General features: G+C 33.7%; 1 pseudogene; it reads left to right on the forward strand.

The window, feature by feature from the left end:
- The window catches only part of LOC118610682, a 34,618-nt pseudogene extending 23,215 nt beyond the window's left edge, over positions 1 to 11,403 (forward strand).
- Positions 11,404 to 27,465: the final 16,062 nt, after the last annotated feature.

Below are 27,465 nucleotides of genomic sequence, written 5' to 3' on the forward strand. Positions count from 1 at the left end.
GTTTATTGGCCATTTGTATGTCTTCTTGGGAGAGGTGTCTGTTCAGGTTCTCTGCTCTTTTAATAAGTTTTTTTGTTTTGTTTTGTTTTTGTTATTGTTGAGTTGTATGAATTCTTTACATATTTTGAAATATTAGTCCCTTATCAGAGATGTCATTTGCAAATATCTTCTCTCATTCAGTTGGTTTTCTCTTTGTTTTGTTGATGGTTTCTTTGGCTGTGCAAAAGTTTTTTAGTTTGATATAGTCCAATTAATTTATAATGTTATTTATTATTTTTCCTATGGGTTATTTAGAATTATGTTATTTAATTTTCAATATTTGAGACCTTCTTAGATATTTTGCTGTTATTGATTTCTAAGTGTGGACAAAGAATGCATTCTGTATGATATCAATCCTTAAAATTCATTAAGCCTTGTTTTATAATCCAGTGTATGGTTTAGTTTAGAGAATGCACCATGTACACTTCTTTTTAGAGTTACTCTTCACTCCAAGGTGCAAAAAAATTAATCAAAAAATCATCAGAGTACTTACCCTTTGGTGGGCTCTGAATTCTAATTTTAATTGCTCAAACTAATTACCGTTTGAAGGCTCCTGTTGTACTTTTCTATCTCTTACCCTGTAACTTGAGAATCAGCAAATGACTAAAGGGGAAAAGCAACCCTAACTGTTGGGCTCACCTCTCCACATGTTCCTTTTCTCTAGGGTCTTGCTTCCTTGAATATTATTCCCTTAAAAACTCTATGATGCTTCAAACATCTAGTTTTAAAATACTTTATCCAGTTTTTCTAGGTATTCTCAGCAGGAGGTCTTGTGTCTGATACAAACTAATCTGCCATAGACAGAAGTGGAATTCTAAGCTATTCCTTATAAAAAGCCAAAAATATGACTCCAGATATTTAAGTTTTAAAACTTTGAATAAAGTTAGGCAAGAAAAAGTCACTCATTCATTCACTTTTTGATGGTAGTTATTAGTAATTTTTTAATGAAGCATTCCATTATTTAGTCCTTATAAAGTATTAAGGACTCTAGAACCATACAACAAATAATTATATTTTGTTAATATTTTTTTTAAAAAACAGAATATTTATGATTCTTTGAATGACATATAAGAATGTGAAAGTAAGTTTTACATTGTTATTATATATGTATATTTTCTCCAGTAATATACCCACAATCTTGATTCCATCTTCAAAAGTGATAATTAATTTTTAGTAAAAATTTTATTCCAAATATTCTCCATTGTTTCTGTTGCATTTCAATTTTCCAGCCTTATTCCAGTTTCTCTCAATGAAAAGGAAATTTAAAAAATTAGTTCTTAGTTGTTCCCATTTTATCAGCCTAAATATTCTAGTAAATTGAAAGTCAAAGAATGGCTATCTGCCTTCTGCCACACTCTATTGACCTATTCTTGAGTAACTTGTTTTTTTTTTTTTTTGCAGTGATGGAAAATGCAATCTACAAATTAACACTTTACATAAGCAATTTCCATACATTGAGCCCCTGCTCTTTAAAATATCAGTCCCTTCAAAGTGGCCTTTGCAAGGAAAGAAATCATATGAGATCAAATGATTTGATCTTTCTAAGGCTATAGTTATTCTTTTGTAAACTCAAAGTCTCTTTAAGCTCTGTAACTCTGACTCTAAAACTGTTTCTGATCTAAATTCATTTTAATTAAAGCCTGAATATGAATCTACATGATGAACTGTAGAAATTAGAGAGTAACAGTCTTTAGGTAGAGTCATGTCATCAGTTTTTCATAACATCAATCTTAATTTAAAATATTTATTCCTTAAGTTGTAAATGCATATGCCAAATACCTATGAATTATGAATAATGATAACCTTATGATTACATCTTATGTAGCATTCTTATCCAATTAGATGTTTTATTTTGCCCAAGACTTTTAAATGAAATGGAACATAAAACAAGTTCATGCAACTAATTTTGAATTCATGTCCACTTAAATTTTCATCTATGTATTTCTATGTAAAATGAGGGTGCAGTTGAAGTAGTGTTAAATGATGATTATACTATTATTTTTTGCATCTCCAATAATCTCTTTCTTTTCACTGCCTCCTTTACACCTTTTCTTTTTTGAACTTCTCAATGAAATGATGTCATCCACAGCTTTTTCTTAGCTTGGCTGGTTCCCCAACAGAAAGAGTGAGTTATTTATATTGTGTCTTAAAACTTCAAGTTACTTGTCAAGAGCCTTCCTCAGTTGTCTCCTCATCTCCACATATCACTATTATAATTTTGGCTAGAGTAGAAAGTCCAATGATACAAAATTTCTTGGATCCTTGAGTGGAATTTATTATGTATCCTGTTCCCTCACATGTAGAATATAGGACTACATTTGTGAGTCAGCAATAGATCTCCTAATACACAGACACTGGGAGATTAACCTGCAGTTAAGGAGTCTTTCCCTTATTAATTCTTTTCATGATATAGTAAATTTTTGCCTTTGTAACTACTGAGGACTTTACTTAGAAGAGTGCATATTATTGGTTTCTTGCTCTTTTATTTAATCTGATGAGAAGAGAAGGCTTGAAAATTTTGTGAAAAACTCAAATGTTTCAATAAATTCAGATGACCCAAACTTCTGAGCTTGTTTATATTTCCCCTTTTGTGATTACAGGAAAGAGTATGAAAGCCATTGTATTGGAAAATCCACAAGGCTTTTCCAATATAATCAGCATGGGCGTGAAGACAGAATTTTAGTCTAAACTCTGAATTTCCTGGCTGAATTTTTTCAAATAGACTCTGGAGGTTAATTTTCCATGGTGGACATACACTTTCTTGGAACAGTTTCTTCAGATATTTTTAAAAGTGTGATTCATAGCCTTTCTCCCATTTCATAGAGAATTGTTTTCCACCTCCTCACCCCACTACTTTTTCTATCACTTTGCTCCATCTTGTCTATAGCCCATGGTTCTATGATACAAAAGCCAAGTTAGAATTTTCCTTAAAATACATTTTTTAGGTGTGTCCCCAAATCAACTACACATGAAACATTTTTGTTCATCTATGGACAAACCTATTCACAATAGAATGTTAAGTAAAAATATTCCTGTAATTAAACACCATCTCCTTTGTGCTTCATTTCTCCCTCTTCAAATTGTCCCTCCTCACATTTTATTTCTTAAGCAAATGCATTTTATTGAATACATAGCTCAAGAGTCAATAAACTTCTTGTTATATGTGTGTGTGTGTGTGTATAAAGTTATAATATCCTTAGCTTTCTTCCTCCAAAAGAACTCTAATGCCCAAGACTGACATTCATCAACCAAGACAGATTTTATAGGAATACAATCTGTCAATAATGTGGAAGTTTCCTCTTGTTAACTATTAACATTTTAGAAGTATGAACAGCAATGAATTATTTGTAACTGGGCTGACTTAGTTCTACAGTGTCAGGAAACCATGACTAGCAAACCATTTGTTCTCACATTCTACTAATTACAAGAAAGACAAGACCTCAGTTTCCTGCAATTCGAAAAGCTCATTCATTGTTTGAGGTGAAATTATCTAGCCATTGGTATTGACCTGTGGACCACAGGAACTTTACATGAAATTGACATTAAAAATGGTTTACATGAAATAACATTAATATTTTTAAATTGTTCAGTGAGATGGGAAGAGAATTAATGGATATCACTGTGGATGGCAGAGGTGGGAGGGTCCGATGACTAAAATTCTCCCAACTCATCACTCCATTTTTCTGATATAGGTTCTAGATGGGGAGCTTGAATGTTTCACTATTTAAAAAGACAGAGAATAAAAGTACATATTAAATAATAATGGTCCTTAAATATATTGTGATGGTATATTGTTTTCTCCAAGCGAAAATTAAACATTAAGTCCTGTAAATCGTGCATTGTATGTAATGAATTAACTTCTCTCTTATAATGAAGAACAGTATTAATATATACCATCTTTGATAGAATCGAGAAAATTGTCACTAAACTAAGTTTCTGTATTCTGTGATTCAGATGAGAATCTTGGTTGCGAAAGATGATCTAAGCTATTAAGCATTTTTCAAGCTTTTCCAAGTTCAAAATGTATTAATAGGAAATTGAGAAGTTCAAGATGATTGCTTTGTTTCATTAAATACTAAATAGCGAGTTCTCTATTAACTGGTTTTTCATGCTTCTAAAGAAATTAAATTCAATTAAAGACATATTAGATTTTCAAAGACGTCTCACTTTTTTATTCCACTACAATTCATTATATTGGTGTTTAACTGCTTTAAATTATTTTGAAATAAATTATTATGATGGTTCAGAAAAGTCTAGACCAGTGCATTCTAAAAAAAAAAGAAAAAAAAAGAAAAACCTGTTATTTTGGAGCTGATGAAGAAAAGTGAATTCTTAAGAATTTGGGGGAAAGTTGAGTCTTAAATTTGATTTTAAATTTCCTTTTTGGAAAGACAAGTTATTTATATTTAGTAACTTTATTTTTCAATTAAAGCCTAGCCATTTTTTCCCAGAAAGTATAAAATGCAATCTTGATTTTTTTTTCTCTTTGAAGACTCTTTATTTTACCAGAAATTTAAGGTATCTGGTAAAATTGAACCCTCTTGAATTGAGGGAATCTGAGTTTACATTTCTCTCCTAATCCCACTAGAGCAGCAAGGTTGGTGGTGATGGCTTTTTAAAAATTCTGGCACCTTTTCACCTCTGTTTCACTCAGAAAGGAGATCAGAGAGCATCTTTTAGAAGTACTCACTACTGCTAGGGCTTACTTTCAAATGTGTTCATAAACTTTAATTTGCTTGAAAAGGCTGAAATATAAAGTAATTTTTTAAAAGATATTTAATCCTTTGACAATTCTAGTATTGTCTTATAACATTTCTAAAATTAATGGGGCCTCAAGTTTATTTCTTTTGGATCCTAAGTCAAATTATGAAACACTTGGATAGGTGACATATAATCTTCCATTAGCTACCTTCAATAGCCTGTTGCTAAAATGTAGGAAACTTACTGTAAACCACCAAAGGCCACTTGGGTGGTCTTACATTACACTTGTGAGCAGACAATTCTAATTCAGATTAGTGACCATAGAAAGTGACTCCAGTGTTAACTGTAACACCTCTCTCCACAAAGAAAATTGTTCAATTTATGAAGTAATACCACAAACATACACACATATATATATATACAAAACTTGGAATTCTTAGGAAAATAAGCAACCCAAGTTCACTTAGTTGGGCAGTCAGCAAGTTAGTAATTTTGTGGTTTGACCCTCATATGGTACATCAATCATGGCAAGTTTCTTTCTCTATTTCAAGTAAAACCACTACTTCCCAGGCAACATGTCATTACCATCACAATAAAACCTGCACAGTAATAGAGTTTGGATTAGATCCTTAACTTTAAAGCTCTATTTGAAATCACAGCTTCCTTCCTGTTTCAACTTAGCTTTAAAGCAGACTTCTCGTGATCTTGGAAAATCACTCTTTTCTTTTCAGTCTTTGGTTCCATTACCTTCTAAGCCAGTTTGGATCTTCTGTTTTCCCACAAAACACCAGGCTTTCCTAAACATACCATTTTTCTATTTTTTTCTTTCTTAAGATAAGGAAAGATATACAGGAAGAATGGAAATAAAGTGTCCGTTTACGGGCTCTACTTAGCAGAAGCGTAATTTGTATTTACCCAACTGGATATCAATCCTTAACCTGGTTAAAATACTAACTCATAGTAATGTGTTAAACCATTAGAAACACTTTGTAATAATGTATGCTATTAAATTAAAAATACAAATGTTAATATTAAAGAAGAATAAAATAGATTATATTTAATTTAATTATTTTAGACACCTGATTTTAAATTTGAAGTCAAATAAACTTGAATAGTAGCAATAATACAGAACAGTTCATCTTAAGGGTACCAAGTACTTACACACATTTACAAACTGTTCCTTATAATGTTGGCAAGTAGGCAAGGATCAGGTACAATCAGTCCAATTTTATGCAAGAAGAAATTTAGTAACCATGGTAGAATAGCTCCTGGCAGTTTCTCAATGGCTAAAAATACCTTCTCTGCAACTTTGTTTTCACTTTGCTTAGTAATATTCCTAAAATCTCTTCAATTAGATATTGACTCTGCTTTGATTTTTTAAAATCAAATAAATCTATACCTTGTACCCTTTAGAGGAAGCTCTTTAAAAATTCACACATTTAGGACAGACGACCTGCATTTCTCCAAAGAGGACACACAGATGACCAATGGGTATATGAAAAGATGAGATGCTCAATGGCACTAACCATCAGAGGAATGCAAATTAAAACAACAATAAAATATCTATCACCATACACTTGTCTGAATAGCTATAATCAGTAAATCAAACAATCACAAATGTTGGTGAAAATGTAGAAAAAAGAGAACTCTCATGCACTATTGGTAGGATTGTAAATTGGTGTAGCCACTGTGGAAAACTCTATGAAGGTTCCTCAAAAAATTAAAAATAGAACTACCTTATGACCCAGTAATTCTATTTCTGGGTATTTATCTGAAGAAATACAAAATATTGATTTGAAAAGATACATGCACCCTTATGTTCACTGCAGCATTATTTCCAATAGCCAGGATATAGAAGAAATCTGAGTGCTCATCAATAGATGATTGGATAAAGAAGAGGTGGTACATATACACAATGGAGTATTACTCGGCCATAAAAAAAGAAAGAATAAAATCTTACTATTATGACAACATAAATGGACCTAGAGGATATTATCCTAAGTGAAATAAGTCAGAAAGAGAAGAGAAATACCATATGATTTCACTTAAATGTGAAATCTAAAGAACAAAATAAACAAACAAACAAAATGTAAGCAGACTCATAGAGAACAAACTGGTGATTGCCAGATGGGATGGGAATTGGGGGATTGGGTGAAAAAGGTGAAGGGATTAAGAAGTACAAATTGGTAGGAACAAAATAGTCTTAGGGATGTAAAGTACAGCATAGGGAATTTAGTCAATAGTATTTTAATAACTATGTATAGTGCCAGATGGGTACTAGACTAATCAAGAAAATCACTTTGTAAATTACATGTGTCTAACCACTATGTTGTAGACCTGAAACTAATATAAAATAATACTAAATGTCAACTTTAATTAGAAAAATAAAAATTAAAAAAAGAAATTCATGCATTTAGATGATTTAGTTAAATCAACTTTTTTCTTAATATAAAATTAGTTAACACTAACATTAATTAAGTTTTGTGCCCTGCCATTTCCAGCTTGCAATTCACTTTTACATCTTTTGTTCATTAAGTTTTCACCCTAAATTTGTTATGTTAAAATTATTCACAACATTGTTTTTGGCATGTAAACAGTATCAGAGAGCTTGATTTTGAACTGAAATTCTAAATTCAGTATGAATTACATCCAATAGCTGAACCTAGATCTTCTGATTTAAACTAACATGTGCTCTGACCTCTAACCCAGTGTCCCAGCAGGAGCTCTGTCTCTTCTTGCTGAGACAGGGACCATGACAGGTACAGAAAGAGGTAATTGTCTAAACTTGTTGGAATAGGTAAAAAGGGCAGACTTGGGAGGGGGCCACGCAGAGTGATGGGGCTGTTTGAAGCTATTTTTATGGACTGTGGAGAGTAGTCCTAAAATCTGAAATGATTCTGTTTTTTTATTTCAAAAAAATTGCACCTGGGAAAGCAAAAGGACTTTCTCTTTTACTCTTCTTCCTTCTCCTCCTCATCTTCCCCAGAATCTCTTACTTCCAGGAACCTAAATTCAGTCTCACAGTAAAGTAGATCAGTAGGTATTAGAGGTGTTTTTTGTTGATTAGCCTGAAAATCTAACTACCATTATAACTTAAAAAAAAATTCCCCTTGGGAAGATGAATCTTAAATTCTAATTAATTTACTTATATTAGAATTTTTTTTTCCATCACAGAATGACATTTTCTATATATTGGTAACTTTTACTTTTTCACTTATAAATATATCAGCAAAGATTAGAGAAAACTGAAATCTTAGAGTAAGTTGTTATTAAAATATTTGCTCTTTTCCAATTTTTTGCCTATTTGTTAGCTGACATAAGCTGTTTCCATGGCACCTGCTCCCATCTGCTCAATGCTGAATTTTTAAATGCAAGTATAAATTACTTTTTCAAGGTATTTATGCTAACCATTCTATTAAGTGCCCCAACCAAATATAAGTTTCTATTGGCCTAAAAATAGATCTCCTGCCATCTGGAGTCCAAAGTTTCTATATTTTCTCTTTTACCTTAGAGCAACTCCAGCAGTCATAAAAGAACTTCACCTGATGTAATTGTATCTGCTTCCAACTGTTCCTAACTCATTCTGGAGCTTACGTTCTGAGTGAATAATTTTCCTGTGTTATCATCAGAATTCCTAAAGGGATCGGATACTCATTCATTTGGACATTTTCAAATTATTAAGAAAAACTGAAATCCTAGAGTTTGATTTTAGTTTTAATCTAACATTTTTTAAAGTTTCTTATAGTATACATATGTAGGTTAGCTCTAAAAACTCTCAGATTAATCAAAATCATTATGCTCATCACAATTTTTGAAAAGTAAAATAGATAAAAGAAGTCAAGTATTTTTGAAGTTTTATTTTCAATTGAAATTGATGAAAATAAAAACTCATAAGTCCACATGTGAATTTGATGGGTTTTTTTTCATTTTCCCATTTAATTTATAACAGTGAATTCATAGATAACCTTGTAGTGTCTGAAACATTACTTTCAATTGAGATTTAGAAAACATATCAAACATTTCACATTAATCCTCAGTTCTGTCCCTATACTCATCTGAAAACTAGATATTCTCCATCTGATACCTAAAATAAGAAACTCAGAAGCTATTCCTAACATCTCACTTTCTTCATATTTCAAATGAATTAAAATGCCAAATAGTAAATTACACATCTTTAGTACCTCTTCAATTCATTCACTTCCCATCTCTATTTCCAGCAACGTAGTCTAGGCCAGATGCATCTCCCTGAATCCAATCATATATTCCCAGATCCATTCTCCCCTCCTTGGGCCAAAGTAATCTTGTAAAATAACTATTTCAAGATATCATCCTCTGCTTAAAAGCATTTAAGCCTTAGCATAGCTTAAAAATCCCTCATCAACTGCCTCTTAATCTCTCCAACCTCAGTTAAAAATTTGCTTGTGTTTTTGAACAGAATGTATTGTAACAAGTCCACAAACACTAAGAATAAAATGTTCACATTCAACAAGGTAATGGACAAAAAGTATACTGATTCTAGATTTCAGGAAAATTCGTCCCATTTTATGAATAACAAGTACAGGAAAAGTTGTTCCATTTGAAAATGTTAAGTGCTGATATGTTTTATCAATATTTGGAAAGTTCCAGACTCTGAAATCCACTTTATATTCTTCTCCGTGGCTTTAGATAGTCTTTAGCTTTTCTTTCTTAGTTCTTCTTTCTTCCAGCTCACAGTATTTACCTGGGAAATTTCATCCTCTCTCCTGACTTCCTATATTCCTGACATGTATATCCATCAAAACTCTCCTTCTAACTCTTCTGATTTCCGGACATAAATTTCTTAATAATTCCTTGGCCCTGTCCTTAGGTGTGGTGCAGCACATTAAAGTCAGTCTTAATACATTCTCAGTCCCCTTCCCCTGCTGTACATCTACCCTTAGTCCAGAGGTGTACTGCTACTGAGCCACCTAATTCAGTGAATGGCCACACCCCTAGGGAAGCTACCAATGTTGACTCACAAAAACTACTTTTTTCTTATTTCTCAAAGTCAGGAAGTCAAAAGGCATCCTGTGTCATCTGTGTGTCCTTGATGGCTCTCCCATCTAATCCCTTTTATCAACTAGGAAGCCTTCATTTTAATGATCTCTAGGGTTCTCCAAAGCTACCCTAACATAAAATATGGATTCAGCCATGCTTTTCTCCATTAGTTAGAATAAACTAAAAATGCCTGAGCATGAATATCCTCTATCTTTATAATCTGGCTACAATCTTTTTTTTTTTTCTTACCTGGTCTTCTAAAATTCTCTAAATAATGTTGACTTTTATCAAGTACAATGGCTGTCTAACCAGAACAGTCACATCCGAATCACCTGGGAACTTGTTATAAATGCAGATTCTGAGGCCGCCTCCCACACCTTCTGAATCAACCATCTGAGTTTAACAAGCCAGCCAGATGATCCTCATACACACTAAAGTTTGAGAACCACTGCTCTATGAATAACAGTTTATTTGTCATTCTTCCAAACATATCATATCTCTTTAAACCCTCATACCTTGGCTCTAGAAATATTCTATATATAGAATGCTCTTCTACCTGTTTCCAAGTTGCATAATCTTTCTTTCTAAATCATTTTAAAAGTAGCCACTTCTTAACACTTCTCCAATTTCCCCAGGCAGAACTAACTACTACTTTTTCTTCCTTCCAAATTACTTTATTTATTATACCTTCCCTATAGTACAATTTCATGTATAAAGTAAATTTGTTTCTCTTGATAAATTATGAACTCCATGAAATCTCCTGGTTGATTTTACTTAGTAAATGGTAGCAAGAAAAGAGGTACATTTTACTCAACAATTATAAGTGCTCAATAAAAAAAGAAGTAAACTAAAAGGAATACATTTACATTTTGTTATTCTTATAACAAATAATAAGGCATTTTTAATATGTTGTGAAATAGAGATTCAACTCTGCTTCTATATATAACTTTAGTTTTAAATGTTCTCTTCATAGAATATTTTAGTGGAAAAAATGAAAACACTTAATACAAAGATTATAACAATAAGTGTAGCAATTGATTCATAGAAAGGTCAAAAGAATAAGTTGTGGCACTTCTGCTTTCTGGCCCAGCCAGCATCCACCTTGACTGGCTCTCTCCACTCCTACCAGAGTGCCGTGTGGGCTACGCGGCAGGCTGCGCTCTGCCTGGAGAAGTTTTCCTCCCAGGTCGTGGAATGACACAACTAGCAGAAAGTGGAAGTCAGGAGTAGCAAAGAGCTCCTGTTACTACCTGTGAGCATCAGCAGAGTAAGGCAAAGATTCTGACTGCAGGCTCCAACAACTCTGTTCTCAGTCAGCATTGTTGTGAAACAGGCTGATGAGACTGAGATTTTATGCCACAAGTTCATGCGCTTCATGATGATGCAAGCAGAGAACTTCCTTCTCCTTCAAAGGAAACCAGTGGAGGAGTATGACAACAATTTTCTTAAAACTAACTTTCACACAAAGCAGATATAAAAACAAAGTTGCTGTTCTTCGTGAGCCATTTCATGGAGGAGTACTATAAGGAGATCAGCCAGGTGAAGCTTTCGGTCAACACCTGGGCCCACTTCATGGTGGAAGAGGTCCTCAAAAACATTTTAAACCATCTGGTTGTATCTCATGGCCTTCCACCTCCGACAAACTGATTCACCTCAATCCACAAAATGACTCGTAAGCTAACAATATGGACGGTTCTAATATTTCTGAATGATAACTATGTAATATTCTGCGAAGGTATCTTGGAGTTTTAATTCTCAAAGCGGCTGCGGAAGCAGCAGAGAACTGGGTTAGGGTTGGCATTAGATATGGGAGGGGGGTGATGCACTTGCTAGCTGGCAACAAAGCAGCTGTGGACCTGCCCCAAGGCCATTTGTGCCAGGTCAGGCTGGTTTCTGATGTGCAGCCCGCTGGGACAGGACATATTTGTTTTTAACTCTGTGCTTGTAAAAAAAAATAATAAGCAGTAAAAGTTTATAAACTAAAATTCATGATCCATTAAATTTAAACTGCAAAAAACTCAATGATTCCCAAGATAACCACATCATAAAATAGATATGATTTAGTAAACATAAAATTTATTCCTTCCAGCGTATTAATTCTAATAGATATTCTTAAAACTGAAGAAAATGTTATACTAATTTATTAAATAAAAATAATCATTAATGATTCACATGTGTACTTGTTTCTACTGTGATTTGTAAGGTATAGATTTCCAGGTTAATAATAAATGAATATTCTAGAAAAATATAAATTGGAAAGTTCATTACTAAATAATTCTATGACCTAATTTTGTAACTACTTGGCTACTTGGCCTCAAATTTGAGACAATTGAAAAATAATGGTGTCATCACAAACCACAAAGATATGAAAAAACTCATTGCCTACGAAGGCAAACAGCATTGCCATATTTTGCTCCATATCTATAAAACAAGTGTACCACTCACAAAATGCTTTCACATGGCTTAAATCATTTAATTACATGATAACATTTTTAGCATCAGAAAGTATTATTTTCCCTGTTTTACACATAGGCTGAATTCAAAGGCCTGAGGAATATCTTATGGCTAATAAATTTATTTATTCACTTGTTTATTCATTACTTTCAAAATATATGGGATGCTACTTGTGAACGAGACATTGTTCTAGATACTGAACATATCCCTAGCAAACTTAATGCCTGGTAAGGGACACAGGTTATGAGCACACACCCTCTCAGAGAGTGACGCACATTTTCCTAAGAATGCTAATAGAAGAGACAGGTGATTCAGAGGTGCAAGATCAAAGAAAACTTCTTAGAAATAGGAGTTATGTAGATAAAGAGATGACAACAGAAAAAGAGAAGAAGAGATTTTATATGGAGGAAGCAGCATATGTAGATCTTGGGCTGCCCATTACAGTAAGTTAGTACCATTAGAACAAACTATAGCACAGGGACTATGAGACGGAGAGATTTAAACCTGAAATATAAATATGGAAATCATCAGCATAAAAATGGCATTCAGAATTATGGAGGATTTAAATTATCAAGCCAAAGTGTGTTGAATGGGAATAGAAACTGTTCAATAATGGACTCTTGGAAAGCACTGCCACTGGATTGCTAGGAGAGAGCTAGATGGCAAGATGTATGGGGAACAGCAGGAGTAACAACAAAAATACCTGGCAAACACTTAAAGAGAGGGATCATCACTGTCAATGCTGTGGACCAAAGAATCACCATGACAATAAGAAGAATGACTAGTGCACAGATGGGAAGAGAAGGAAGCTGATAGAGCGCTCCTAACTGAAAGATTCTACTTTTCGACTAAGTTGGAGGCAAGACAATCTGTGGAAATTGAGTGTCCCCGGAATGGACCAAGAGGGCAAAAGGGAGGGAGAGGTTGAAAATAGGCACTGTGAAGAATGGTAGCATGAATTTACCACTACATTTAGAAGTAATGACAACACTGAGGACTCTGTTCAGGGTGAAAATCTTGAATTTTTAGTTAATTCAGCATGTGCATTTGTGTGATTTATCTCCAGTAGGAGACAAAGTAGAGAAGGTGGTCAGTTGGGTTAATTTTAAGTGAGGTTTTTCCCTAGAGGGTGAAACAGAAGGATAATAGATTGACAATTTAGATGAAACAGAACCTTAGTTAGGACTAGGGTGAAGCAACTGAGATGCCTCTGGCACAAAATGTGAGGCACCGATGGCACAAAGTATGAGGCAGTGCCCACTCTTGGAGTCAATTCAAGTGACTTTGGTTAAGTGTAGTGAAAATAAAGGAGGAGGATAGCTGTAAAAAACAAACAAACAAACAGATTATTATAGTCAGAGAAAAGGCTTTCATGTAATGACTTGAGTTCTATCCCTGCCAAAGATTAAAGGAGAAAATGTTTGAGGTTAAGGATATGAAGGAACTGATTGTGTTGAACTTAAAGACCTTACTGTCACTAGAGTTGATGGCAGAAATGGGAAGGAAGTCTGTGAACATAAAGTCTGCTTAGGATGAAGACAAGCTCTAGGAAATCTGTCCATTGAAAAGTGAAAGGCTTCTATTTGATAACAGGATTTCAAGTGAACAGGGACTAAATATGATAGACAGGTGATGGGGTGCAGGGGCAGATAGAAATGGGGTTAATATTATTCCTAACTGAGAGATATGTGGTTGTACGAGATTAAACTGCTTTGAGGGACATGGTGTCACCAAGGAAGCACCAACTCACATAAATGAGGAAAGTAGATGGAATGTGCAGAACAGAGAAGCATATACAATGAAACCGTGGTTCCAAAAATAGTGGGAATGGATGGAGAGCAATGGAAAGATGGATTAGAGAAGATGAGGGGCAAAGTGGTAAGGATTGGAAGGGTATGGAAGAGGGTTCCTGACAAGATGGTGATAACATTTTAATGATTAAAGTTAAGAAGTGGATAATTCAATGTATGCTGCTATAGTGGTTTGTATTTGTTTTACCAGGCTTCATTCAGATGAAGCCAGCAAAAGCACAATAACTGGTTCAAAATTATCCAGAACTAGAGAATCAACACTTACCTATACTTTGGAGATTAGATCCTGAGACACTGATACTGAACGGGGGGGAAAGAATATCAATTGCCAAATAACCATCTGACAGAATATTACATAGTTATCATTCAGATATATTAGAACCTTCTATATTGTTAGCTAACAAGTCATTTTGTGGATTGAGGTGAATCAGTTTGTTGTCAGATTCAGCAGTCATTTTTTCTAATTAGATAAATAAAGCCTGGTCAATTGAACAAAGGAAGGAATTAGGTTTTGGGTCCCTGTGTATTCAAGCACCCAGCTAGTTCCAGTAATAATCTACTTCCTGCATCACTGTTTGTAAATAGGCTCTAAACACAGACCTGAAAACAGGGAATCTGCTACCTGGGCAGAAGACTAGTCAGACTAGCATCTACATAATATGGTGATTAATAAGAGGTATATATAAATCCCAGGATTGGAGACTATCTCTCTGGTTGGCCAGACACTTTCAGATTTATCTGTTTGCTAGTTTTGCCTAACTCAGCTAGGTTTCCTGGTAAATGTTTGCTTATTCTTTCTGTATTTCAGGGAACCTAATATGAAAATTTCTATTTTTCTCATAACCTCATTGGAACTGTTCAAATATAAGAGAAGCCCTTGGAAATGGTAATTAACAACTTTAACATTAGATTAAGTTTTCCTTGAAGTAAATATGGATTAGGGTAGAATAAGAAACAATAGAGTTCTTTGGAATGAATTGACTCAAAAAGATCTTAATGATCAAAGAAGATAGTTTCTGAAGTTTAATTTGTTTTCATTCATATAAAGAAGTGAGGAATTATAAAATGTAATCAACCTGTCAGCTGAGACTCTGGATATACAGACTCTCAGAATATTGTGCTTAAAACATTCTTACTTCAATTTAAAGATTTCTATACGAGCCACAGATAGAAACCCAAGAAATCTTCATCTATGAAACTTTTCAGATGACTATTTTTTCTTATGTAAATTTTTCCATTCTTTTCTTTTAACCTTTTAACCTTTTTATATTTTAAGTGAGACTTTTAACAAATATAGCTGGATGTTTAAAATCTATTTTTACAATCTCCACTTTCTAATTAATGATTTAATCTACTTATGTTATTGCGATTATTGATCTATTTGGATTTGTTTCCACCATTTACTTTGTGCTTTTAATTTCTCTTACTTTTTCATGTACTTTTTTAGTTTAACTTTTTTATTTGCTTGCTTGTGTGTTCTGTAACTTATCTGATCTATTTCTATTGTTACAGTAAATATTTTTTTACCCCATCTCTTTCTATTGTTAGTAAATACTTTTGAAATTTAAACTGAATCTAAAACAAATTATTTTCACATACCCTTTTCAAGTAATCAAAGATTTAGAATACTTTCATTCTGATCTCCATATCTTAATTCTGTTTTTTAAAAAATTAATCCAGATAAATTTTGCATTTAATAAGCAAAATAAGTTGGCATTTTTATTTTATTATCTTATACAGGCAAAACATGTTTAGATTTACCTGTATTGTTCCTTACTCTACTTCCTGTTTACTAAATCTTTCCAGGAATTTCTTTTTCTACCAGTGATATAATCTTTAGACATTCCTTAGTTTAGGTTTATTGATGATAAATTATTTTAATATTTATTTATCTAAAATGTATTTCATAGTGAGTTTCTGAAAAACATATATGAACATATGCTAACAGGTATTTTCCCTCAACATATTGGACAGTGGAAGATACTATTCCACCGTTTCCAAGTAGTTGTCAATCTAAATGTCATTTCTAGTTGACGATCTGTTTTTTTCCCTCACGGACTGCTTTTGAGATATTTTTTTGGAATTGTCATATTGTAGTTTTACAATAATGTCTGTTAGAGTGGATGGATTCCTTTTTATTTATACCTTTGGATTCCTATAGACATGAATTTATCTTTCATCTACCTTGAAAAAATAGTTCAGTCAATTATTTCAACTATTGATTCTCTTCCAGTCTGTCCTCTTTGGACATTAACAAAAAAATGATATTAGACTTTATCATTCCCTCTTTAATACCTGTTAAAGTCCTTTATGTAGTTTATTTCCTTACCTCTTTTTGTTGCATGCTGGATAATCTATTAAAATTTATCTTACAGTTTTCTAATTTTCTCTTCAGCTATGTTTAATTTGCTATTTAACTTACTGGTTGAGTTTTTTAAGTTATGTTCCAATTATAATGCTTCTTTATGATTCTTTTTCCAAACTTATGTGGACTTTTTAGTCTCTTACTTCTTGCTCATTTGTTAAATTCAAAATGTCATTGATAATTCCTTTATAATAATTTTACAAAATTTTATTTTATACTTTTAGCATGTTATATACTTTCATAATTTGCATGTGATGATTTAGAAAATTTTTGGAGATTTAGGTCCATTATTTGTGATTTCTGCTGGTCCCAATCGCACTGTCTTATTTTATTATGTGTGTTGAAAATAATCTGTGGGAATCTTGAGGCCTAATTGTGGATATTTTCCTACAGATATGATTTGTATTTGGTCCTACCAAGAGGAAGACAATACTATCATCCTAGAGCAATCTAATATCCTAATCTTGGACCTTCTAAAAGGTGTCTGCTTAATGGGAAATATTCAAGTTTAGCTTTTCCACCTTAAGGTTAACAGAAGGTTTAATCCTGGGATCTCATCTCTGAGAAGGAAATGTACTTTCAGACACTCTTGCCATTCCCTGTTGCTTACTGCTCTTCGCTCCCCGCTTATAGCCATCTGTTCAGTTTTGTGGAATTTTTGTGTTTGTGTTCTTGACTATAGAAAGTTTACTTTATTTTCTTACTGAACACAGGAATACATTCAAAATTCTATATGCAGTAATTTACACAGATTATTTTTGAGGGAGGTACATCAGAATTATCTAGTGAACCTTTGGAATCTGTGCTAGGTCTCAGTGTTCACCATCACCTTTTCTTGCACACACAAATCATTAATCTTGGATGTAAAAACAAGCATATAAGTTTGTTGTTTCTGCACACCAATATCTTTTTTTTTCCACACAGAGGAAAAGACTATATTTTATGGTTTGGAAGATGATTTTATTTTCACAGAAGCAGTACACCATATACCAATTACTTTAATATTACATATTTGGTTTATTATAACAGTTATTTTATTCACTAAACAAATATTAAATTTCACTTAAGTTACAGGCAATGTGCAATATCATTTGACCTCAGGCTGTGTTCATTTAATTAATATAAGTGTTCAACTAAAATTGTAATAATTAAACAAAATACAATGTCAGAGAAGCTTTAAATTAGGCAACTGATGAAAAATTTCTCCATCTCCATTCTCAAAACTTAAGCTTAAATGATGGTAAAACTTGATTTGAAAAATAAGAAATCTTCTGGATTGTTAGACAAGTAAAAAGGAGAGAAAATACAGAGGTTTGAACTGATTAAAAAAAATTCTATTTCCTGCTCTGTGGATTAATGAATAAATATATATTAAATTTTGTAATTTTTTAAGATGAAGCCCACCCCTAATGCCACAGCCCATGTTTCCCCAAAAGGAATCCCAGATTTAATGCAAAGGAAAGCAGTAGAAATATTTTCTAATGGAATCCAGGCTTAAGTGCATAAGATCCTGCCTAGTTCTCTTGCAGCCAGAAAATTACAAGCCTATCAATGCCCTCAATGGACCCAGTTATTTTTATGACCAGTGTTGTTTAAGCAGCATAGGCGAAGAAAGTGTCTAGTGAAGAATAGCACAACCGAATGCTGCGAATTACTGGAGGGAATGAGGCACTTGATATGTGAGCAGAAATTCTAAAACTCTGCTTCTGTCCTCATTTTTCTACTAATCATTTATCTCAGAGTAAAGATGAAAACTACAGAACTATGAACAATATTTTGGAAACAACAAGATCTAGTCCTCCGGGTAGAAAATAGAATAGGAGTCTGATTAGTTAATCAGCTTGTAATTCCTTCTTAAGCAAATCTGCTCATTCGTAGAACAGAAAACTAAATGAGAAATTCTCACTGGGACACAAACATCAAGATAGGAGATATAACAAAAAGAAAAAAAGAAAGAGAGAGAGAGAGAGAGGGAGGGAGGGGAGGGGAAAGAGAGAGAGAGAGACATAGGAGGTATGCAGTTGTTATTTTTATTGAGAATGTACTACCACATGATGTTTGAACAGAATTGAAAGTGCTTCACTGCAGCCAAGCAAAATAAAATGATCTACACTTGGTTGTCATCCTATTGTGTGCAACGTTTATATCATGGAAGGTTGCAGGCCCCAGAAAGAGCAGACTGCAATTCCATTCTTCTGCACACAACAATATCTGTTTATCATTTTAATAACTCTTGAATATTTTATACTTCAGGTTTCCTACCTGGTTTTGGAGGTAATAAGGATTTGTATATTGTTATATAAAAATATAAAGATAGGCAATCCTTTACTCTGTTTTCTCACTAAACTTTATAGTAGAGCTGTTAAAGCTATTTAATCAAAGTTTCTTGCTATGTTTTCCAAGCATGATCATGAGAGCACCTGCATCACAACCCACCTTGGATGTATATTTCAATTACAAAATCATTACTCTTTTCCCAGGACCATATTGCCTTGTCTCTGCAGGTAGTGGAAAATGGGGTAGGGAGCAGAAAAATAGGTGAACATTTATTATTAACAAAACCTTACGTGACTTAGAAAACTGCAGTTCAAGAACCATTGTTCTATGGTTTCTACATTTATTGCTCATCTTTTGATCAGTTTGTAAAAAATGAGTATGTAAGAAGGGAAAGACAAAAGGAAGTTTCCACAAAATGAATAACTAACCCTTAGATACTTTTTTGGAAAAATCTTTTTGAAAATTAATGGTTCAATTCATTAGAAACTAATAAAAGTGATAGGATATGACTCCTGGGAAAATTCTAGCATTATATACAAGCATGCAAGGAGAGAGATTTGAAATACTTAGGGTTATTTGATAATCTCAATGTCCTAAATAATGCAGTGAAACTTTATAATACCTTCAGCAAACCTTGATTTGTACTTCTTGTTTACCCATCACATAGTCTATTCAACTAACTCCATTGACATCATCACATATTTGTTTATTTAGACTTCAGGTGAGTTTATTTTTCTGGTTTCCCAGGAATCTTGAGACACAGTGAGATGGGCTTACTGTGCACATCATCAATGTTTATTTGCAACCTATTAGCTGGGTTGCCTCATGTTATGCTGTGGGGTACAAAACGTGGCCTCCCCATGGTAACTCAAGTAAACATCAGAGAGCTCCCATTGGTCAGACTGGCAGCAATGCAAGCTCATTTGTTCTTATTGTCTCTTTGTTTCCTCTCCTCTATGACTATTAGGGAATAATGCCCTTGGTATTTAAGAAGACCAAGAAACCAGTTCTGTTTCTTCTTGCCACTCAGGTGAATCCGGAAGTCATTCACACTTGCTTCAACATGAAGAAATATTCTTCGATTGCTGTTTGTTTCAGCATTGCCCAGGGACGTTTCTGATTCTCTGTATTTGGAGCTGAACTTCTTGTGCATATTGCTGCCAGTCACAGAGTTGCTCCCTCTCAAGACCACAGTGGCTCTTGTATGTGTGAGGGCACAGGAGCTCTCCCTCTTGGAGTTCCATTCAGTCCAGGGAGTTCCATAGTAAACTGAGCTGGGACCCTATGATAGAACTCTAGATTCTGTCCACAGCCCCTTCCTTAAGGTAAGTCAGCCCCCAGGAATATGATCAGTTTCCAAATCCATGCATCGAAAACATGAAATTATGCTGTCTTGCTCACAAGACCCAGGCAAAGGCCTAGCTGTGTCTAGGCCTCTATTCCTTTTATGAGTTTATTTTAGAATTTTTATTTTTCATCATCACGATTGACAATTACTTAAATCAGAAGGGAAGATGTTAGCAATCTTGTTTTTTTTCCCCAAAACAGAAAGTCCAAGACTTCTCTGATCCCTCATTTCTCAGCAGTCTTTAAATTCTTCATATCAAGAGTAAATTCGTCACATTATTTCCTCCTCCGCCAAGAAAAAATTAAAATAAAATCCAAACTAATCAGATACTTTACTACATACATAGAATATATCATATGATCAAAAATAAAGCACAGTTAAATATTTAGTAATAACACAATTATGAATAGTCCTGCAACCTATATACTCTACTGGAACAAAAAAATAAATACACTAGGGAATTATCTACATGAGACTGTGCTAGACATGGGACAATATGCTATAAATATAGCTGAATAATTCTTAGGTGAGCTGACTCTTTTTCACAATTTTGAGCTTCTCATAAAATCATAGTCACTCTAACTTGCAGTAAAAGAGTATTCCTTCAGAAGAGCCTAGGCACATTATCCTTATACCAGATCTAGGAGCTTACCCAAGAGGGTAACCCATGGTTTGTAAAAAAAATGAGATGACTAATAATTTCTTCATACCAATGTTCTAGCCAATGATCTATAACAGAAATATAGATCTAAATTTATCAATTTAGCTTTCAATGGCCTTTTATTATGTGGAATATTCCAGATTACAATGAATTAAATCACATTTAATTCAAAAAATTTTGCCAAACTGGGCTGCCTCCTTCCTACTCAATATCCTTATAAGGTCAATTTACACTTCCATACTTTTTCCTAGAACACTCTCCCTTCTCCTATTTGCTAATCCAAATCTCACCCTCCCTCTGAGGCTCCATTAATGCTTCCTCAGTGAGGGTTTCCCAGGGACCATAACCCAGCCCCCTCACAATAAAGGGTAAAATCTATTCAACACAATTTAGTCCCAAAGAAGATTACATCTGGGAAAGTATTTTCCAATCTCTTAATTATAGTGTTATTTTACTGGGAAAGTAACAGACCCTTGTGATTTCAAAGTTCAGCGTTCCAGATCTTACGGTATCAAGAGGGACTGTCCAGGCCTTGTCATGCAAGAATTCGTGTTTTGCTAAAGTTGGGGCTGACATGATCCATGCCGAGAGCCAAACACACAGTGCTTTCTTCAGCCTATTAACAGAACACAGCAGCTTTGTGGAATTCTTCTTGTCATTGCTTCAGCAGTGACTCTTAACATAGGATTTAAACTGCTTTTGTTGCTTCTTGGGAAAAAAATGTTAATAATTCCAAATTTATTTTTAGAGAATTACTAAGGGTTTAAAGATGTTAGTTCAATCATTCGTTTATTCTTTTTCTTTTTTTTTCAGGATGAGAGTTGGTTAAAACTTGTGATTGATTGATTTTAAAGATGTTTTAAAGATTTTTATTAAAATATAGCTAAAGTACAATATTGTATTAGCTTCAAGTATACACCATAGTTATTCAACATTTATATACCTAAAAAAGTGATCACCATGGTAAGCCTAACAACCATTTGATACCGTAAAAAGCTTCCACAATGTTACTGACTATATTCCCTATACCGTACAAAGCCCCATGACTCATTTGTTTTATACCTGGACATTTGAACCTCTTATTCTCCTACATCTTTCTTATCTCTTTTTTTGATTTTTCAATTACAGCTAACATTCAATATTATTTTATATTAGTTTCACCTGTCAGGATAGTGGTTAGACATTTATGTAATTTTTTGAAGTGATCCCTCCGATTAATCTAATATCTACCTGGCGCTTGACATAGTTATTACCATATTATCAATTACATTCCCTATGCTTTCCTTTACATTCCCATGATTATTTCAGAACTACCAATTTGTACTTCTTAATCTTTTTACATTTTTGACCCAGCTCCCCAGTCCCACTCCCTACTGGCAATCACCAGCTTGTTCTTTAGATTTCACACGTAGGTGAGATCATACGGTATTTGTCTATCTTTGTATATTCCTGTCACATCCCCAACCACTGTCTCTCTGCCAAAGCCCAAGGTGAGTGCCTGAGAGTGAGAGAGTCTATGCAAGGGCCCTTTAAGAAGACATCTGTGTTTCCAGTTGCCTTCTGTCTCACCTGGACAGAAGAATTCAACTGATTTTCATAGCCAGATTTTGTGGGGACTGCTCTCCTCACCACTGATGCTCCAAACTGGGGACCCCAGTGTGGGGCTGAGACCCTCACTGTTCAGGTGGAACTTTGCATAAGAGATAACTCTCTCAATTCTTGATTGCCACATGTGAGTGTCCGGCCAACCCATTTAGTGTATCTGCCCCTCCTATCAGTCTCAAGGTGGCTTCTTTATATTCTTAGTTATAGAACTTCTGTTCATCTAGTCTTTGGATGGTTCTCCAGGTATTGTTCTATATTGTAGTTACAATTTTATTGTGGTCATGGGAGGAGGAGGCAAGCACAGCATTCCTCTACTCTGCCATCTTGACTGTAACTGTTAATTTGTTATTTATATAATTTAATGAGGAAAGCTATATGCAATTTTTAAAGAGGCTCACTAATGTGAAGTTTCTACTTTGATTATTATATGCAATGAATATTTTCCTAATTTTGTGTGCAAGTGCATATTAAGCTATACAGTTTCCTTGCAGGCAGAGACTTTTAAAATAATATTCTTTCAAAATAGATATGGAATGGAAAATAAGATTTTTCTCTCCAAGAATTTATGAAGTAAATTCTGAACTGGTAGAAAGAGGAGAAACAGGAAAAAAAACAGAGGTAAGGAAATACAGAGGGGCATTTTAGGGTAGCTCTAATAGTAGAATGCTAGCAAAATTATCAGCAGACTCCTGCTACTGAGAACAGAAGTTGCTGACCTGGTTCTCAAATGGTTTTGTCCCAGTCCCTTGCAATTTTTTTCTTCTGTAAATCTTAGTTGCTTGGCTTTATCAAGCCTAGGTTCCACATGGATAAGATTCCTGAGATCTATTTACCTGTATAGCTAAATGAGAAAATCTTTCTGAGGCAATTTTAGGGAGTGTCTTTCTTACAATAAAAAATAAATAAAAAATAAAACACAAGAGTCATCTCTTTTAAAAGATGATTTTCGGACGACGATAAGTATTACGTTTGTTTTAAAATAGTCAATAATTCATGTTTTGAGATGTTTGTAATTAGTCTTTTGAAAAGCATGTATATGCTTAAGTAAATGTACAAGAAGACATTTTCTTGTTAATGTATCACAGACAGTGTGTCTTATGACGTTTTCATCTGCATACCCATAACTTTCTCCCAGTCTATGATGAATTCTCACTGAATAGAAGCATGAAGCATGAATGGATGTGTCATTGCTTTTGGAATCTTTTAAACATATAGCATTTGCGTCCCTCCCCACTCTCAAATCAGCTTCCTAATGACAGACAACAGTGATTTCAAATCCTGGAAGAGAAGTGTCAGGTATTTTTTGAAGTAGTAAAGATACTTTCTCTTTTGAAGAAACCAGGCTTGGGAAAATTTAGGGGAGAGTACTTCATCTAGCTTCAGATTCCCAATTCCCTCCAATTTTTCTCCTGGTGTCTCTCCTGAGCCTTCCATCCATAGTTTAGATCTGTTCTTTAAGGTCTTACAACTCCACATAGCTCTTAAGCTCCCAGATTATGCTAACACTTTTCTCTAACTGATATTATCTATCCAGTCTCATGCCATCTTAACCTTACTCTCCTTTTTCATGTTACCAATAAATACTAATAATGGTGATAACAATAATTAACATGAATTGAACCCTATACTAGTCAAGCATGCTCCAAGAACTTTGTTTTATGACTACTTTATTCTCACAAAATAGGAACTACTACTCTTATTCCTGCTTTATTCTTATTCCTATTCCTCAATTCTAAAATTGAGGTTAGCGATACAACAAACAAACAAACAAACAAACAAAACAAAAACTACCCAGAGTTGCATAACTAAGGCTAGAGAGAATGCTAAAAATGACTTCTTTGCCATGTGGGTACACATCCTGTCTCTGTGTAATATAGTGGTGAAACACTGGCATAGCAAGGGTAAAAGGTATCTGAAGGCAATGATGTGGTTCTGTATCCTCTCCCTACAGTGCCACTAGAGTGACAAAGATTATATTCTCACAGTCCTTCATGGACTAGCATCTAGGGACATTGGTCCTCTCTCACACTTTTTAAAATTAGATCCCTGTAGGTTGCATGAAAGTTGAAATCAGATAGATTTTAGTTAAAATCTTAATTACACCTCTCATTCATTGTGTGATCGTGGGTAATTTAATTCTCTAAGGAAAAAAAATCCTTATTAGCAAAACAGTGATGATAGCATTCATATTGTTATAAGAATAGAGATTTATTATACGCAGGCTTGTGCAAAGCCTGAAGTAAATGCACACAAAAAATGTTCATTTCTTTCCATTTCTTCTCATACTTCTCCCATCTCTCCCTTTCTGAACAGTCAGTAAGCATTTCGTGACCCATTCTTCAGATTAAAATGCAGAAAAATATGGTAGACAAGAGGATTATATTAAAAGACTCATTTCTAGCACACCATTTATTCAAACAGAAACTAAGCCAAACCAAGAGTTTCCCAAGGTATGGTTCTGGCTGAAGAATAGACAGACAATCAATATGGCAACATAGGAAATCCATATAGGCCTGAGTACATATACTAATTCAAAATATAGTAATGTGATAGTGCTTCAAAGAAGCAGGAAAAATTTTTCAGAAAATGGTAGTACAATTGGTTAGTGATTTTGGAAATAGTAAAATTAGAGCAGTGCAATAAAAACGAATTAAAGAGATAAATATAAAAATATAGGAGCATAAAAATAACTAGAAATAAATCTAAATATTTATGTTATCCTGGAAGCTACAAAGGTTTGTTTGGCAAAAAAAAAGAAAGAAAAGAAAAGAAAAGAAAACTTTAAAGGAAAAAAGATGATGAATTTAGATATGTAAATATATCTTTTGTATAACAAAACACTTCATTAAAATTAAAAGAAAAATTATAAATAGATTTTCAGCATAATAGCTCTTCTGAGCAATAAGAAAAGTTACCAACACAATAGAAAAATATGCAAGGTTACAACCATATAATTGACAATAAACCACAAACAATAATTTATATATATATGTATGTGCATGTGTGTGTGTGTATATATATATATATCCTCATTAGTGATAAATAAATGTAAATTAAAATATTAAGTGACAATCTTAAATGTGATAACATAAAGTTTAGGCAGAGATGTGAGAAAATGAGCATCTTTGTATATCTCTGCTATAAATGTATGTTGGTTTAAGCAGTCTGAAAGTATATTGTACAATAGTACCCTTTGTATTGCCTTTAGGACACCATTAGCCATGTGATATTATTTTGTTGTTAGTGTATGTCTTTGCCAATTATCTATGTCACTTTACTGAAGAGTAAGCTCCCAACAGAGCAAGACTAGGCTATCTTCTCACCCCCTCTTTCAATGGTGTTTATTGGTTTATTTGTGTATCTTCAGCCTGAAATATTTGTATAATCAAATGAGACTTACCGAACAGTGTGTACTTAGAAAGACGACTCTCAGAATTGATCTCTATGGAATACTGATCAGAAATTCATTACCTGAAGATTGGCTTTAATGAAATGATCAGATGTGTGCCAAGATCCTCAACATAGTATAATGTGTAATTGCAAAATTAAAAAAAATATATTTAACCATAAGAAAATAGATAAATAAATGTCTACCAGTAGAATTCCATAAAATCATTAAAATAATTAAAATAAATATTTAATTACATAGGGGAGATGTTCATATTAAATCATTAAGTGGTAGTAATAGAACTCTAGATACAGTGTGATTCTAATTCTGTAAAAACAACAAAACTGTGTTCTATAATAAATAGCTGTGCTGTAAGGAAAATAATCAATAAAATTTTTTTTTAAAAAAGAGATCACTCTCATGAAAACCTCAACCCCTCTCATTTTATTTATTTTTATATGGACTTTACACATCTGTGATGCTGCATACTGTGGTCTGATATTGGAAAAGTCTGACCATTCTACCTTCCCATTTTCCATTCCCACACCCAATATCTCCTCCTGACTGTTCCAACTAGCTGTTGTGCACCCTGCCCTTTTTATTCATGATGACTGTCTCAGCCAGGCTTCCAAATGGAGTCCATGTGATGAGCAGGCAACAGCAGCCAAAAGAGCTACTCTCCTGGAGAAAGCAATTTAAAGAAGTCTGGCTGAGCAGGCAGTAGCTAAAAGCATTCTTGCGTAGTTTGTTGTCTCAAGAGTTTTCTGTCAGATACTTAAAATGAACATTTCAAAATGTATTTTATCAAATAAATTTTATTTTTAAAATATGTCATTCTCTTTGCAGTCTAAGTGATTACATTGCTTTTGAAGGTTATTATTTTCAACATCTTATAGAAAATCTTCTCCAAATAAATTGGGATATCTCAACTTACATTTGTAACTTTTTCCTATTGCTAATATGGGAACTAGGTACTGCCTTAAAGTAATTTCCATGATCTCTGTTATGCATTTAATATTTATATATTTCAACAAAGATTGCCATGGAACACTCTTCTAGGGAAGTGTGCAGCCTGGCTGAATATTTTTTTATCCTATAAGAGCAGCAGTTCCATATACTGTTCTAGACATGTTAAAATATTAGTTATTGGGGGGCACTCAAAGATAAACAGCCCAATTGGGGGTAAGGGTCCACAGTTACTAAAATGTTTAATATGTCTCTCAAGAATCTCAGTGTAAAGACTTTCCAAGGATATGTTCCCAAGAAAGAGTAATGGAAACATGTAAATGGAATAAAATCATGAATATGGAAGAAAACTACACACACACACACACACACACACACACACACACACACACACACATAGCCTATTGAATAAGATTTTTGAGAACATTAGCATCTAATTTTCTGAATGGTAATACAATGTGCTGGCATATTTGGCTGTGTCAATAGGCAATGTGTGGTATGGAGTTAAAACAATTTTTTTGCACAGGAAAAAGGAGTCTGGACTGAGGGTCAGGAACTTTGGTTTTAGTTTCAATTGTAACAAACCAGCTGCATGGCCTGTGCATGAAACTTAACCTTGGGAATTTGCTTTCTTTTTCATAAAAGAGAGAGTTTGACTTTCATTTCATAGTCTTAAAAATTCAGATTATTCTATTCCAGTCTACACAAACAAAGAAATTAAAAAGAAGGAAGTCAAATAATTTCACCCTTGTGAATGTATATTTGATATTTGAAGAGAATTAAGCAGATATGTTGATGAGGGTTGTATTAATGTGAGCACACTTGTCCACATAT

This window comes from Rousettus aegyptiacus, unplaced genomic scaffold (genome assembly GCF_014176215.1).
Source record: "Rousettus aegyptiacus isolate mRouAeg1 unplaced genomic scaffold, mRouAeg1.p scaffold_m13_p_13, whole genome shotgun sequence".
Taxonomy (NCBI): Eukaryota; Metazoa; Chordata; class Mammalia; order Chiroptera; family Pteropodidae; genus Rousettus; species Rousettus aegyptiacus.